Source organism: Larimichthys crocea, chromosome XV, assembly GCF_000972845.2.
Source record: "Larimichthys crocea isolate SSNF chromosome XV, L_crocea_2.0, whole genome shotgun sequence".
NCBI classification, from domain to species: domain Eukaryota; kingdom Metazoa; phylum Chordata; class Actinopteri; family Sciaenidae; genus Larimichthys; species Larimichthys crocea.
In genome coordinates this window covers 8,338,979-8,356,519 of record NC_040025.1, presented here as the reverse complement: position 1 = coordinate 8,356,519, position 17,541 = coordinate 8,338,979, and the positions used below count along the sequence as shown (strand labels likewise).

Here is a 17,541-nt window from a genome sequence, read left to right as displayed (position 1 = left end):
AAACTCTACTCTGCTTGCACAAAAATGTCACGAAATCTTTGACTGTTTTGAAAATGAAATGAAGTGTTATCTTTGGAATGGCCACCCGATTCAGACTCACTTAAAGTTCATAGCAGTTAGCTGCCCAAACTGATAAGTGTACAATTACCGTAGTGTTTCTAACAGGTATCGATTGGTCTTGTCTTCTCTTTCCCTCCTTCCATTGATTGTTGATGCCGTTCTCAGATTGCAAGGCTACGTGAGGACAGCTGATAATACTCTACTGTCTGGCTGCAGGAACATCCCTGACTTACGTCTTCTTGTCTGTCTGATTGTGTCTGAAAGTCAAACATTGTTTTGTGGTTGCACAACATGTTTTTTTTGTTCAGAAATACGAGTTAATTCAAAAATGAATGCACTCATTTACAGACGTGACTAGATATGAATAAATATTAGCTACTGTGCAGCTGTACACCACTCCTGATTTGATTGATAACCACTAGACATCAATGCAATCTCAACACTACGAAAATGCTTTGTAGATATTTATCTTGTTGTCTGGAGGCATTTTAAACAGAAGGTTTTATTAGAGACTACGTCTACCTTTCTCTCCTTTTCCCTTTGCTAGTATGTTTCAAAGGTCAATGCTTAATTTAGTTTTTAATGAGCGCTTAATTGAAAACGACTCTCCGTCTACTTTACAGATGATTTCAGTTACATATCGCAATGTTCTCAGGTCAGATCTTTCCATTGTTCAAGCGGAGAAAGGTGACTTTTTGAATACATAAGAGATGTGCTGAAAGGTAACAGCACTCCTTTTTAAAAAAGTAAGTAACACTGCTCTTTTGAGTAAGTCACCAGACGGCTTTAATTGAGAGATCATCGTGGTATGAAGGAACATATATAGATATTGGTTTGACACAGTGTAAAGGAGAACATGTATGTTGCAATCACAGAGGACCGATTGTTTCTTTGTTTCTCATTCCTTTTATTACATGTTTCAAATGTTGTTTCTGTCTGTTCTATGGGCTGTAACTGCGTAGTGAGACTTGTCTGAGTGCGGCATGGTTATGCAGCGACAAGAGTCAGTTTTTATGTGGTGCAAGGAGATCATCACGAGAGGCTAGCTGTCACACTCAATCTGTGTTTGACTAATGGTGCAGGGGTTTCCAAGATTTGGGCCTGCCTTGTAATAGAGTTCACTGACAATGTGAAGGTGAATGATCCCCATGAGCAGGCACTCTGTTTTCCACTTGCGGCTTGTCTATCGTTTGTCCTACAATACCTTTGACCGCATTACAAGGAGCAAAGAAGTACACCCACAGCCACTTCTGACAAGTTGATCACTTCTGTAGTTTCGTAATAAGTTTCATTTTCGGTCTCGTAAAATACAATCATACCATAAAGATGAAGTGTCGGCTTCGGACAGAAATGTGGCACTCACTAAACAGTGTGAGAATAGATCGTTCCTCCAGCTATAGACAGACCTTAGTAGGTAATATGGTTTATTATGTTGAGAGGCCCTGTCTAAAAGAAATAGCTGCTTGCAGAGCACATTACTAAAACCTATTTGACATTTATAAGAGTTTGTTGGTCCCCTGGGGAGTTTGTTGTTTTTCTAGCGCCACACTCCTCTCAGAAAGCATGCAATTCAGAGACACTGAGGTCTGGAGGCTTTTGAGTGTTTGTCCTCTTTTCCATTTGTCTTTGCGCCGATTGTCCTCTCCCATAATTATTTCCATTTCGATAACAAGCTGTTAAATCAAACAGTGCATTATACAATTAGATATATCCACATGTCTATTAGTTTTACGCAATGTTAATGCTCAAAAGCAGATGATGAATTAATACATTTCATTATTTCCTTAATAATATTTAATCTTTCTCTCTGTCTAGTCTGGTTTGTAGCATTATGTTTCATTCACTAGGCAGGCAAGGAAAGGAAGCAATTAATCTGGAATTGTGTTGCTGTTTTGTCCCTGCCATTCGACGTTTCTCTGGGACCGGATGATGAATTGCCTTATTCCTGCACATAAACACAGGTCTTGTCTCCCAGTGAAGCAGGTAGCCAGAGGGAAGTAGGCGATCGCCACCAGGATTTATGGACAGTTGCTTTGTGAAAAATAGCACGTGTTTCAAATAAGTGAAGTCAGATCATCGTTTTCCTAAAAGGAGAAGAAGAAAAAGAAATAGCGCAATAGCTACATCTTTCTTGTTGGTGTTTGTGCTGTGTCATGTGGCTGATGGAGCAGTTACTTCTTAAATGCTGTCGTTGAAATTGATTCGATGCAGCCGTTTCAGATTCAGCTAGATAGATCTGTAGACCAACACAGTTGTTTTTTAACCTGCGCTTCTAAATTGAATGGGATCACTGCAGGGTGAGATGGTCTCAGATCATCAGGGATTGATCTCTGCTTGAGGGTTTTGGATCGCAGTCTCTCTTTTTTGTTGTTGTTGTTCTTCTTCTGCCCTCGCTATGTGTGTAGGTGCACAGTTATGCAGCGAGCGAAACACACTTTCCATAAAGGTTGAAGATAGCAGTTGGCTGCGAAACTGCGAAGACAGTGTTGGAACAAAATCAGTGATGGTGATTACAAATCAGAAATTAATTAGGCCGCATAAACAAGAGTTAGGGTAGAGATATTTTGGAAAAAAATAAGTCCTCCAGCAAACAAATTATATGATACAAGATCTTTTCAATGGATTGTATGACAATGCAAATACAATACTCCCAAAAATCCCAATAAATATTAACTTGGAACATTTAATGTTGCTTCTATATCAAGAGAGAAGAATGTAATTACCTGCGCTTGTTCTGCTTCAAGGCGTTTTAGCAGCACATGGTGATAGATTGAAGTCTTATAAACCTGCAAGATGAATGAAATAAATATATAATGTCATCCACTTGAAAAGATTATCATATTTATTGCGTGTAGATACAAATTTATTACATCTTTAGTCTTGTAGAAAACAGAATATATAGTACAATTGTGTACATGAGTCATATTTGACAAACGAGTATTAACATAAGATGCTTTAACGCTGTTAGTCCTCACCAATAAATATGCAGTTGTTTGGATTCTAAATTCAGTTTAGTAATTTATGTTCAGTTCAGTTACGTAGCACAGTAATTCAACAGTTAATTTCCCCGTTCAGACCAATGATTCATGGTGAGATGAAACTGTTTTTTCAGAACGTGTCTTGAGAAAAATTGCAACAATGTGAACTGGCCTGTCTCAGCTCAAGTCAACTCAAGGCAGCTGATGGCGTTGCCCGCAACTCAGCTTGTCAAATCTCCAGTGGCTGATATAAGAAAATACCTGTCTCAACAGCCAACCTGTGTCAGCTCGCAGCAAAGACAGCTAGCCGAGTTAGTTACAAACTGTCAGCCCGTCGAAATGGCAGAGTTTCGAACGGAGGACAGTTTGCTTGAGGAACAGCCAATTCTGCATGACACAAGCCATAAAATGTTCTGAGCATGCCTCAAAATTCTCAACTCAATTCTTCTTTTGTTTTTTTTTAATGCAATTAATACATCAATGTATCCACCTACAAAAGCCAGCAGTTATAACAGAAGTACAGAGCACAGAAATTGGGTGACGTCACCTATTTTGAAGCTGAAAACATGTTTATTTCTGCTGTAAAACTGGCCATTTTAATATGGGGGCTTATGGAGACTGACTCACTTCTGGAACCAGCCTCAACAGGCCGCTTGAGGAATTACTGTTTTTAAGCATTTCCGCATTGGCTTCAGGTTGCCACTTGGTCTGAACTGAGCTTTAAAGTATTATCTTAAATATATAAAAGACGGCTAGCATAGTACCTACCTTGCTTAGCAAAACTAAATTCTACTAAATCACAAAACAGCTGCAATAAAATACAGATAATACTCAAATAAGTCTGTTTGGGGACTAGATAAAACATCTTGTCAGTATTTGTTTGGATAAAATGTGCCAGTAGGGGTTGCTACTAGCAACAAAACATTTACCATTTACTGCTGGTGCCAGAACGCTCATGGAGGCCAATTTGAACTAATATAATGACAGGCATGATCTTAGTGGGCTTATAGATGAACCAGCAGTGGGCACAGCATGTCAGGGGCAGGAGAGAGCGAAGGCTTTGCCCCGGGTTGGATGTTTAAAGAGAGACTCTTTTTTTTTTTCATGTATGTCAGCTATGACAAATTCTGGCACATTAAAATGAATCAGCACCTCCTAAAATCCCCTTTCACATTGTGTTGACTTTCAATTTGAAATTCCAAAGTTCTTTGATGGACAACGCTGTTTCTTTTTCTTGTCTCGCCACCGGCTTTATCAGAGCGCGAAGAAGCCAAAGTGTCATCAATTGCTTGTTTCTGCTGACTGTAAAAGACTCCCACAGTCAGCAATCTGTCATGTAAGCAGCCACCCATCACGCTCTTCACCTCTCACACCCTGGGAAACTGTATAGACCAGCAGCAAAGCCCGCGGCAGCCTCCACCTTGATTTATATTCGGCCGATTGCTGCGGCGTGTTCACCGATGAAAACCTCCAACAGCAGAAATCGTTTGAATCATTTTTAAAGGCCCCCTAGCTTTTTTCTCTAAATCAGCTTCTTTCAGCGAATAATGTGATTGTACGTGAACACAATGAGCAATTTTTGGGTTATTTCATATGAAAGATTTCTGTATTTCTGGTCTTCTCACTGATTTTGAAGTGGGTGGGCGTCAGTTGGAGATAGATGATGTCATGTACCTTTAAACACCAATCGGGATTCAGCAGCATTTGAGTCCAAACCACTGTCTAACCACTGCCAATCAAAACACACACATACAGTGCTGAGTTTTTGAATGATCAACTCTTAATTTATAATATAAATATTTTCATTTTTACAGGAATACTGAAGCCTCAAACACAAGTTTTACTATTTATTTTTTGCCCTTGTTCATCTTTTTACCCTTTCCATTGACTTGACTGTCCTTCACCATGCTTCAAATCCCTGACCTACCTGGGCACTAAGATATTACACGACACCCAGCTTAACCAATACATAAAACCCGATGTAGACGTTTCAGCATTTTACAGTACTGACACTCTTTATTGAGGTATCCCGGATCTAATAGGCTTTTGTGGGTGTGCGTGCATGCATGCGTTCATCCGTGTGTATTCCAGTTTTGTGTTCCAAAATGTGTTTATTGTGACTCATCAGAGAGACAGTTCTTTAATATGTTTGCCTGCCTTCCAGCTCTATGTTAAACCCCTGCATTGCAGCACTGCCAGTGGTATTTCAGCAGGCACGGCCCTTTTTTTTTTTTTTTCTCTAACCCTCCATGCTCACAATAGAGAGATTAAATTTGGGCCAGATCCCTCCTGCGTGGAAAGCTCCTCGCTCACACATGCGCATCTTCCAATGTTCATACACTACGCTCCAGAGAGCACAGGGGCAGCTGAGAGCCCCCCCCAGAAGTCTCCTGTAGGCTTCCTTTGCCCCACATGAACGCGCCCTCCCCTGTCTGTGCGGGAGCAACAGTCACAGAGAGCCACGTGTCTTGGAGACAGACAGAAAGAACGAGAGACTGAGAGAGAGAGAGAGAAAACATGGGATCCTTCGGGGCTCAGCAATTCAAGTGATGTCTTAGAGGCTGCACAGTAATCTTGTTAAAGAATGGAAAGGCTCTGTAGTTTGGTGCTGAGTGACTTTTCCAGTTGTTTGGACTACGCAGCCCTCTTCATCCAACAGAGATGATTTGGGGAATAGAAAAGGGCAACATGAATCAGAAGACGTGATTTCAAGAGTTTGGGATATTAGAAGAAGGCTTTATTCCTTAGTCTCTTACCGTGGACTTGTTTGATCAATGAGACGAGCTCACGGTCATGGACAGAGTCAATGAAAACAATAGCAGCACAGACGGCTGAAGCACTGCCACAGGAACAATTGAAAACACTGAAAGAAAGAAAGTCTGGTCTCAACTGCAGAACTTACATATTCCTAATAAACCCAACTGTGGTATGTGTGACATATTAGGCCACAGTTCTGACAGCACGGTAAAGCAGGGAGAATATGCTCACTATAGCGTAACACACTTACACAGACATATATTCTTTTTAGTGGGCCTTTTTTGATGTGGCTAAAATACATTTTCACAGCAGGGTTTGGCTCTACCTCTACCTCCATGCCGGGACTGTCTCCTTCTCCAAACCTGGTGTGCACTAACTGTGCTGTCTACTGTAGGTAACATACTGACTATGTTAGAGCGCCTCATACAACCCCACTTCAAAAAAAACCTCCAAACTATCCTTTTAACTGTAATGCACAAGTGGGATTTGACTGCTTTCATCTAATTTAACAATCTTAAATTCAGTGTTTTAGGTGTTCGCCAGACAAAACAAGCAATTTGAAGTTACCCATGGAGCCCAGAAATTTACATAATGTAATAAAATGTTGTCAAACAAGTCAAATATGTAACTAAAAACTCCCATAAATAATAGTTTTAGCTAAATATTTGAAATAAAAACTGTTTCCACTATAGCAGGTGTCTCCTGGATCACATTTAGTCACACACACAGACTCACAAGGTGAAAACAATACCAATCAGACAGATATTAAAGGTCCAGTGTGTAACATGGAATATAATATTCATAACTATGACTCCATTCATTTATAATCGCTTGAAAATAAGAATCTTTTTTGTATTTGTTATACTTGTATACTAATATATGTACAGTGGGAGCGGGTCCTCTTTCATGGAGACCGCCATGTTGAAACACTGTGTTTCAACGGTAGCCCAGAACAGACAAACTAAATACTGACTCTAGACAGGGCCTTTTCAAGTGTTGTTTCTCCTTTACACTAGGTAGACGATGATGATGGTGCAATACAGCGATTACACCATTAGTTGCAACTAAAATCTACACACTGGACCTTTAAATATCACAATACAGTCGTCCCTCGCTATAACGTGGTTCACTTTTCGCAGACTCGCTGTTTCGCAGATTTTTTTTAGTGTAATTTTGCATGCTTCTTTTTACAGCGTACTGTACAGTATGAACGCGCATTGTGTTCTGTGTCCTAAATTGGCTAAGGGAGAACCACACATGCGTGTTCTGCGTCCTGATTAATTAAGGGAGTACTGTACAAAATTCGTGTAAAAAGGTGTATAAAAGTGTGTGGTTAGGGGTTTTACGGCCTTAAAACATGTATAATAATTGTAAAACTTACTTCGCGGATTTCATTTATTGCGGGTTATTTTTAGAACGTATCCCCCGCGATAAACGAGGGACCACTGTATATAATAAATATGCTGTCACACTTCTGTATTGCATGTATTGGTGCAATACAGCGATTATACCATTAGATGCAACTAAAATCTACACACTGGACCTTTAAATATCACAATATATAATAAATATATACTGCAGTGTTTTCAGAGGCATGTTGTCGTGTGAGTAAACAATTTAGACCTGTTAGACCTTCTTCTTTCTAAGATCTGGGAATTCCTTCGCATCCGGTGACACGTCATCGTGACATTTAATGATTTGGCTTATCATTGTTGATTTTGATATGACTCCACTGCCAGCATGGTTCACTGGCGTGGACAATGAAATGAAAACCAAAGGGCAAAGTCTTCATTAAATTTCTTTTTCGTTTCTTCCTCTCTGCATAGTTTGGTCCCTTGGGGATATAAATAGGTGTGGGAAAGATCCAATTATGTTCACCAAGAGGCAATTCCCTGTAACGTGATTGTATCTGAGAATCTGCACATCAGGGCCTGTCTCACCCGACAGCTAACCAATTTATGATCTTCCAAGAATTTTTTATTTATTTATTTATTTATTTATTTTTTGAATGAGATATGACCTCATATTTGTCCTTACATGATGTTTATTTCTGCTATGAGAGTATGCTCTTATATAAGCATACTGTATATCAGACAAGAAGAAGAAGATTCAAATTGGGTTTAATTGAGTGTTTTTTGGTTGTTGATTTGAATTCTGTCCTTGTCGTTTGACCTTTCTATTCGAATCAATGAAAATGTCACTCCCGTTGGTGGAGTGCTGCATTGTGAAGCAGTGTTCAAGCACTTCTTTTCCCCCCTCTCTGTCACCGCAGCCTCTGAGCTGACTACAAACAACTCACTTTGACAGTTTCATAGTATTTTTATGAGGCCTGCAGGTATTTCAGTATGTAGGAACCCGAAACAGTCCATACTCCTCCTCCGCGTACCATGAAATTATTCTTCTGTGCACTGATCAGCTGTCTTGTTGTCTAGAAATGCTTTGAGTCACATGTGCTAGAATTAAAAGGTCACCAGTTTGAGGTATAGAAAATGTTTTCTTTCAGTATTTCATCATAGATTTTATAGCATCAGCAGATCCAAATGATGGATTGATCTCAAGGGTGTTACTTACTTAAATAGAAGAATTAAAGGAGAAACCGTTTTGAGTATGAAAAGTGAATTTGATATATTATAACACATGCAATTCACAGAAGAAAAAGGCGTCTTGGTGACGGCAGATTTAAATAGTGTGAACTGTTTTTCTTCTCCGAAGTGTACAAATTGAAGTTGGTTATCTCTCCCTGTGGATGTCTTTCATGATACAATTACAATAAAGCAATTAAATCCAGTGAGTCATGAAATTGATTGTTTTCCAAAAAAAAATGAGAGAAGTAAATTGGGACACAGATAGAAAATCCTCAAAGGTCTGCAGAAGAACGTGGACATAATTTGACTGATCCTAAAAAACAAAATCTTTCATTCTTTCACAGTAGAAAGCCTCTGGGCCATGTTACGCCGCTACGAAGGTGACTTAGATCTGATTGTTGTACCTTAAAAGAGTTGTTCAACATTTGGGGTACGAGCACTTATTTGCGAGTTAGATGAGAAGATTAATATCACTTTCATATCTGTATGGTAATTATGAAGCCACCAGGAAAGGATTAGCTTAGTTTATAAGAAAAGAACAAATGAACAAAGAAATAAAGTTAGAGAGAATAAAGTATTTGGTCAGAGATCCGCACACACACACACATATATAAGAGTTCCTGTCCAGCACCTGAGTTATCAAAAAGCTTCAACTCAAACAAAATAAACTAAAGTTTTTCTTTACAGTTCCGATATTTCTCACCCCGTCGAGTGAATCTTCAGATCTGACCCTTATCTTTAGATTTAAAGGTTATCGCAAGCACGTACATAGTTTGCAACTCTCTGCACACTCTTGTAGCCACTTACAGCAGACACAGAGCGTAGCAAAATACAATCCACTTAAAGGTTAAGAGAGTAATGGATACATTTTGTCACTACACTCACTAATTAAGCGTAGTTATGTCTCCTCTCTGCCTGGCAACATCGCAACAAGGCCAAGAAGTAGGAACTTTTTTTTAAGAGGTTGACCAAATGTTATCACCTTTTATTATTCTTTTATCACCTTTACCTTTCTTAAAGCCAGGCTAGCTCAGTATTCAAAACAACATTATGTAAGATTCAGTGTTTTTCTTTGGATGTGGTGCGCCAAGTTTCAGAGTGATCTTGCAAATGTTTAGGCTTAAAACCTCTGCATGATGCTCCAAAGCTCCTTTGTTAGCTGTGTAAATACCAACACTCCAAGAGCTCCAAAAGTGCTTGGGTGAAAACGAGAGTGTGACAACACATTTGAAGGTAGAAAGTTACATGATGACACTGAACGTACAGACATCACTGTGTATTTCCCAAAATGTTGATCCACTCCCTTAATATCTGAGTGTTTGTTTTTTACAAAAAATGATAGAACACAGGAGGGCTGTCTGACTTGGTTCTCTTATAAATAAATAAAAGAAGAATCAGTATTCTGATTTCAGGCAGTCGAATGAGAAAGTCTAGGAAATGTTGTTGCTTTCGCTTTGATTAGATTCGTCTAACACAGCCATTAGTGCGCTGTTACTCATTTGTCAACACCTGCCTGTTGTAAATGCCTCAATATGCCAAAATATTTATAAACGGCTAATGAATTCATCTCTAGAGGTTAACCTGGAAACAGCACCGTGGAGATATTATTGTAATAGAAAGGGTTCGGAATAACATTTTAGAAATGTGCTCAGGTTCTTGTGGTGGTTTAAAAATCCGCTCATTCACAGACGAGTGATCACAGTGATACTTTGGTAATGAAAATGATTTAATTCAATAAGTGTTGGGCCACTTTTGGTGATAATTCATTCGTCTTGCAGCTTTGTGGATCAAAACAGTTGGCCTCAGGCACATATCCGCTTGTTTATGCAAGAGGGAGACAGCTATCAATATTCTGCTCTTGGCTGAAAATGATTTTCGCTATAACAGTGTTGTGCAGTGTACAAATTGAAATTTGAATTTGGTTTTTTATCCTTATTTTACTTCAGGAATGCTTATCACACCGGGTGTTCAGAGAGTACAAATTAATGCCATGCCGCATTTTACTTCTTTGAATTTCAAAAAAGAAAGAACTCCAAGAAACACAATGCAGATGTTCCTGTACCTCGCTGAGTTCACGTTGTCTTTCTCTTCTTCTCTTCTCAGGGTTTTCTGATTGACAACATTCCCACTGTGATTGCCTCCAGCCACTTTTCAAGATTTCAAGATTTGGCTGTGAGTATCCCTACCAGCGACGATGTTCATGTGCATGTGAGTCGAGGCTCCGAGCCAGCGCTGTGAGCTTAAACGTTGTGAGACAAGAGAAAGAAGGGAGGGAAGGAGGAGGAGATACTCCACTCTGTCAAAGTGGTCCGGTGTCATTGCTTTGACCGTCCTCTTTAAGAGGAGATAGATCACTGCACACTGTTAGATGCCTCCATCCTCTGCTGCAGCTCTCAGAAATATCATCCATTCCTCGTCATTTGAGAAATCCAGCTTGCCTCTGCTCCCTTACTGTCCACTGAACGCAAAGTCCAGATGGTAGACTCTATTCGGCTGGATGCTCACTGAAAGTTTCCAGTAATATACTGTAACACTCTGATGAGCTGTAGGCTGAAGCACTAATTGACTGAAAGGAAAATTCTGTTGATTATTATTAATTGCTTCGTAGATTCCTCCAGAAGAAGATCATTTCAGAGGAATCTTTTTGGGCTTAATCCAAAAAGAAAACCAGTGCATACGCCATCGTATGTAAACAAGTACACTGCGTAATCACATGTTTTGGACTCCACTAGATGTCAGCATGAAACGTTGTGTGTCGGGTTTTCCCCGCTCTCCCATCTGTTGTTCGGGAAAACAATGCATGTGCCAGGGAGGAGGGAGCCCACTGCAGTGTGTAGTGAGCAGGAAAGGCGTGGTGAGGATGAAGGTGCAGCCCACTGTGAACAAGCATGATTTACTGTAGGATCGGCTCTTTGTGCGCCAGTCTCCATCATACCCTGCTCACTCCAGCACTCAGCTGATTAATCAGAGTCATTTCCATGAGTGATGGAAGCTCCAGTCCCTCAGAGGCTACAGAAAGCTAATAAAGCCCAGCGGACAATAGCCACGCCTGGAAGGACAGTTACCGGCCGCAGCTTTTGAACCGGCTATGTTACTACAGCCATCTGCCATTATTCAGCCCACACGGCCCTGTGTCAGCCTCGTCGTCATTAACATTGATCATTTCAACATATACTAAATGAGAATTCATACCCCGGGGACTGGTGGTGCACAATTAGTTGTCTGAATATGCAGCACCATCAGAGGCTGTGCCTTTTAATAAATGCATAGTGATACCAGATATATTTTTTCCAGAGCGACTTGAGGCAGGCACATAAATTCATCCTTATCTCTGGCTTAGAGCGAGCGTCCGGGATGAAAGTTTACATAATGAATAATAATAAAGAAGAACTCAACACAAACATTTTTATATTCAAACTTTTTAAACCTGCATTGACTGTTTGGACCATTTTGCCATTAAAATATGAAACAATGTTTGCATTCATTTGCAAAAAAGTTGAACTTTATTCCACTTTTAGCTCCATTTTTGGGCTCCACCTACTTCTGAGACACTTCTGGTGTTTTTAAGTTGCTGACTGTCTGTCTGCTGATTTGTTTTGCTGAGCAAAAATGACACAATGAGTGATGACAACCAAAACAACCAGCTGAAAGACGCTCTGAACTGGAAACAGGTGATAATTCTCTCTAGGTCACTATGAACGACCCTTTTCACAAACAAATCGTCGCGTTATCCACCGCTTACTCAAAAATTGCATAATTGTCATATCATCTTTAGATGATCAACTATTTTGCTTACAAACAATGTGAAATGACTTTATAAACAACTAACAACTAAAAAAAAAGGTTTCACTATAAGTAGGACAATTAATTAACTAAATTAACCTGCCAGTTATTTTGTCGATTAATCGCTCAGCCTGCAAACATCAGAAAACAGTTTTCTAGAGCCCAAGGTAACAGTTTACTGTATATAAGGCGAGAAAGCACCAACATTTGATATTTTTGCTTGGAAAATGGTAGAAATTCTGAATCATTATCAGTTAATGTTTTGTTGATTAATCCACTAATTGTAGATTGGCCTTTCTTGTTGCTATAAGAAACTATTTTATATATGCACATGTGCTTTTGCGTGTTATCATAACGTAGTATCCGAATATTTGTGAGTATTGACTTGTACAGGCGTTATTGAAACAGATATCATGTCAGGGTTTAGCCCTCAGCACCGCTTCGTTCTTCTCAATCTTCTCAGATTGTAGCAGTTTGGTGGAGTGTGAAGACACATCATGGAATGGTTTCCCTCTCACTCTGCCACACCTAAAATGGGCCAGCGCAATGAAACACAAAGTATCACGTTGTGTCGTTGCACTGTCCTCACATCTGCAGCGCCACATCCAAGCACAGACGCAAGAACTAGATCTAATCCCCGACTGCCAGCCACGGCGTTTCGTGCATTTTACCGCGCATACACTAGAAAGATTTGGAGATCAGGGGAATAACAACAGTGCCTCACACACAGACATAAATCCTGAGACTTCACTCGATAAACAAGATTAGATGCTGTCGTATGTTTGTGCATGTGTTCTGTATCTTTTTTTATGCAAATCTAGTGTTTTCTTTTTGTCCATAGCAAAGAAGCACAGTATTTTTCTATCTTGTCCTGTGAAATATTTCTCTGAGATCCATTCCCCACGTTTAAAACACATAGTGTTACATGTGATTTCGTAGAAAAGGCTGGGCAGGGCAATGCATTATAATGGCTTGAACGGCTTTAATACACGGCTGGAAGCTCCATGCAGTTAGTTGCCACAACACACCCGCCTTATTAAATATGTATTCTAAGTTGCACTGAATCTCTCTGGAGCCTTGGCCTGTTTAGTTCAAAGTGAGGTCTGATGGAGTTTTTCTTTTTTCATTTTACTCAGTGAAAAGACTCTAATGGTTACTAGATTACTAACGTATTTTGTGTCTGTTACAGTAGTCAGCAGTATAAAACTATGAGAAGACCATTCATACTTGTCATCGGTTGATAAAAATCATTATGCGTCTGTGTTTCATGTCACACAAGACATGTGCCAGTGTTGCTCACCGTTGGTTTAACCAGCACGTTATGGATCTTGTTTGGATCAATATCATGTTCCCACTCATGGACACTGAATCAGACCTGACTGTGTTTCAGGATCTTATGCCTATCAGATCGCTCTTACAATGCAGAAAGAATGCACAAAGGAATACAGCCTGTTTATTTTGTCCAAATCGCAGTGGAAGGTTGGTATTTTAAAGCAATATGCACCTTCCAGGTTTGTTTGTATCTTTGCCATCTTAACAGCTAATCTGTATTTTATCATATTGTCATCAAATCCCAGTACAAGACCAAAAGCAACAATGACTTGATCCTGCTAATAAGGATTGTTGATTCAGGCTTTACAAAAGGCAGATCTGGCAGTGCAGGTTGCCCAGCTCACCTTTTGTTTTAGATTGGGCCGGTGTCTACTGCTGCCAGCCGCCGGGTTACTTTTAAAATTCAATCACACACAGTCAAAAAGAAGCAGCTTCTTTGTAAACAGTGGAGTCAGGTGTGACAGTTTGTTCCTGCAAACTGTTGTAGAGTGCTGAAAATTCATGGCAGCTCAAGTTAAAACACTTCAAGTGATCGGTTTCCAAGCTGCTGTTGGTCCAACTGACTTATGTGACTGTACTTTAATCATTGTACAGGTCTGCTACAGTAACGTTTTTCCTTTTTGGGTTTTTTTTCTCTTAAAATCAGGAGAGACTGTTTTTGGTTTTTGAACTAGTGATATGTAATTGGGAGGGCAGAGTATAAAGTGTTTTTATGGACTGAGATATGACTTCCTAATGCTTCTTTCTTTGAAAAGTGCCTATGTTCTTGTGTTTATACTGCATACTGTAAAGTAAGAATAAATGTGTTCTGAATGTGCTGAAGCCACGCCCTCTCGTGGGAGCAGTCAAGCGACAATTTTGAAGCGACTGAAACGTGTCAGATGAGTTCAGAAAATGACATGACTAACTTTTAAACACTGAGCAAGATAGGTTAATCTTTATCTCCCTGCTAGGGGTGCAGGGGTATGCTCAGGGTGGCCTCAGCGTGTCATCGAGCCACCCTTTAAGGACCGCCCACAAAATCCTGGACACTGGTGAAAAACTGTTTTAACCTCTAACTCTATATTTCAGTAATATATCGTCGTGAAGTCTTTTCACTAATTGAAACTTTATTTGAAGGTTGTATAAGTAACTTGATTTACATTTAAGGTGTGCACCCTTTCTGTTATCTGATTTTTTACATTAGTAAAGATGTCACCTGGGTGGAAACCCCATGAAATAAAAACATAGTAAAAATTACACACTAACACTGTCACAGTTAGTGTAGCCAATGCCTGATTTAGCTTATACCTCTTTGATGTAGACTGTCATATTTGCCTAAAAAGTATTAAAACATCAGTGAACCACACTGTTGCATGTTATTTTTAACCAATCCTACATAAACCATCCTGGTGCGGTTAAATAATTACGACAAACCAAATGTGTATCAATCCACAGCAGAAAATAGTCCCCAACAAATGCAACATTTACTCCCGTAAAGAGTAACGTTTGCCAAAAACTACCATTCCCAGAATTTTTCAGTAGGTTAGTAAGCCTATAACCAAAAATAAATAAATAAATAACTTATATATTATATAATTTTTAAAATATTTGTCTTGACAATAAAAATATAGACTAACGCCCGCCTCATCTAGAATATATCTAAATTTACACAGCCATCCTTGTGTAATTTTTCTTAATACGAGTATTATTGAGCTCATCTTCACCTCCCCTATAATTACCTGATCACTTCTAATTCACAACCAGCGACCATACATTACTGCCCGAATGCTGAGAAATGGTATTGCCACAGACCGGGAACAAATTACATTCTCTCTCTCTCTCTGTCTCTCTCTCTATCTCTCTCCAGTTGTATGTTTTGAAATTACAAAAAGCCATTCCTCTCTCTCCTTTCCATTTTCGCCGATTGAGACTTTATTGATTTCTTGTTCAAGTGCTCATTGCTGGCCAATAAGCAGGGTGATTCACTTAGGGGGGCAATGATAATTCTCGGTGACACGCAGTAATACCCGAAGGGCTCCAAACTGTCTGGTTCAGGGTCGGTGTTAAGCGAGAAAGAGTGCGTCACATCTTGTCATTAAACAGGCTGATTTACACAGTAATATGCCTCTGTGTAAGAGGAAAAAACATTCTGAGCTAAGAAGTCTCAGTGGCACTGCTCATGATTGAGTATTATGATATTTATGTAAGTGTTTTTTATACTCAAACCTCTAAGCCTCAGGTGCTTATATAAAGCAGTGTGCCAAAAAATGAAATTTGGTCAGCAAAAGATTTTCAAATCTAACAAAAACTCACATATTTATACGCTTCCAATACGCCGTACCCTGCTGGTCTTTGTGCAATTGTCGTAGGATTAAAATCTTCCTTGATTACCGAGGGAGTGGTGCAAGTCCAAAGACATAATTCAGATAAATGGATGGAGATAGCAAGAGCGAAAGAGGCTCGGCAAGCAGCCTATTGCTGCAGTAAGCACACACAACAAATGACAAGCTTCTGCTTGTCTACATCCCATTATCTAGAGGTATCGTCTACAGTATGTCATTTTTTTTCTCCGTTTACTTATTTACACCCACTCTTTTTTTCCATACAGTTGCAGCCTTGTAAGCTTAGGAACATATCTGAGCCCCGGTGGAGTCCCCCGAGCAGGTGCCGGGTCGGACAGTAGAGCATATGGATGCTTTTGGATTGCCAGTATGCGTTGGACCGGGACACATATTGCTGCATACAAACACCTTGTGAGCAGCATCACAAATCAGCCAGGCTGAGTAGTGAGAGCTGGAGTGGATGGGGGGGGGAGAGATGGAAGATGGAGAGAAAGCGAAAAAAAAAAAAAAGGGAGAGGGGAGGAAAAGGAGGGGAGGGCAGGGGGGAAAGGAGAAGGGAGGGGAGGGGGATCCTTTCAGTGACAGAGATAGAAAGAGAGGAGGAGGAGGAGGAGGAGGAGGAGGGGATTGAGAGAAACAAGAGGTGGGGGTAGTCGCCGAGAGAATGAGTGTGTGAGCGTGTGTGTTTGTATGTGTGCGTGTGTGTGTGGGAGAACAAGTAGTGCTGCAGTGGAAACAGTGCGAAGAGGACTGCAGTTTCTGGTGCTGATGGGAAAGCGGTCGAGGGACGTTATTAAGGCATTGTAACATTAACCCTAAGTGCCTCTTTGGTGAATGGGTTAGCCCTGTTGTGGAGAACAGGATTACGGAATTACGGTAGTGCTGGTAAGGGTGTCTTTCAACTCTCTTCTCAGCCTTGCTTGAGGAATCTGGAATATAGAGATATAGGCATTTAAGGGTTAGAGGGGTTGATGCTGTTGTTTCATTTTGTCTGACTTACTGTTTCCTTTTTGTCGCTGTGTGCATGTTACTTCCTCCGATGCATGTGGTCCAAAACTTTACTCGTAGCTAATTCACGAGCCTTCGTGAAGGGAATACTGACCCGAGCATCCTCTTTGTCCTGATGTGCCCTTAGGATCCAGGATCCAGCTATGGATCTTCATGCATTTGCATTTGCGTGCAGTCTGTTATGGTTCCCACATCAGGAACTGTTTTTAGAAAAGGAGGAGAGGGAGGAGGTTGCAGCTCTGGATCTAGATTTTCATTGATCATGCCTCATTTAGCTTGCCTGATGGGTGTAGTACCTCTTTCCTGGAGAGTGTCCAAGAGGCTACCCTGCTGACAGATGCTCTGCTTACCCCTTTTAGCCACACCAGCATCTTTCGTAACCTCCCTGTACACGGAGAAACAAACATGTGGAACCAAAAAACAAAAAAACACTAAAATAACCTCAGGTCAACTGTCAACTGTGTTTGTAATTTAACACAAGCCACTGTGCTTTTTTTTTATCTTCTGAGAGGAAATATTCAGACACAAAAAGAGGCTGACAGTTGTGCTGAGGAGTATAGAGAGTGGAGGGTGGGGATTTTGCAAAGTGCTGCAGGATGCTCTTTTTTTCTGCTGTCTCCCATGGGACATATAGCACAGGCAGCACTGAGGTGACAGTACCAAGGACAAAACCTATCTTGGGCTAATTGTACCTCTTACTACCTTCTGCTGACT

The 17,541-nt window shown here is 40.3% G+C and overlaps 1 protein-coding gene across 4 annotated transcripts in view; it reads left to right on the top strand.

Moving 5' to 3' along the window:
* LOC104927443 (synaptotagmin-2) overlaps positions 1–17,541 on the top strand; it is a 55,259-nt gene that overhangs the window by 15,892 nt on the left and 21,826 nt on the right. For 3 of the 4 annotated variants that reach the window (XM_019256920.2, XM_019256910.2, XM_027288804.1), the window contains one exon: positions 10,484–10,552. The gene's annotated coding sequence lies outside the window, so the exon portion shown is untranslated. Of the gene's footprint in view, positions 1–10,483; positions 10,553–16,504; positions 16,705–17,541 lie in introns of those variants that run through there. The other variant, XM_019256915.2, reaches the window with a different exon arrangement.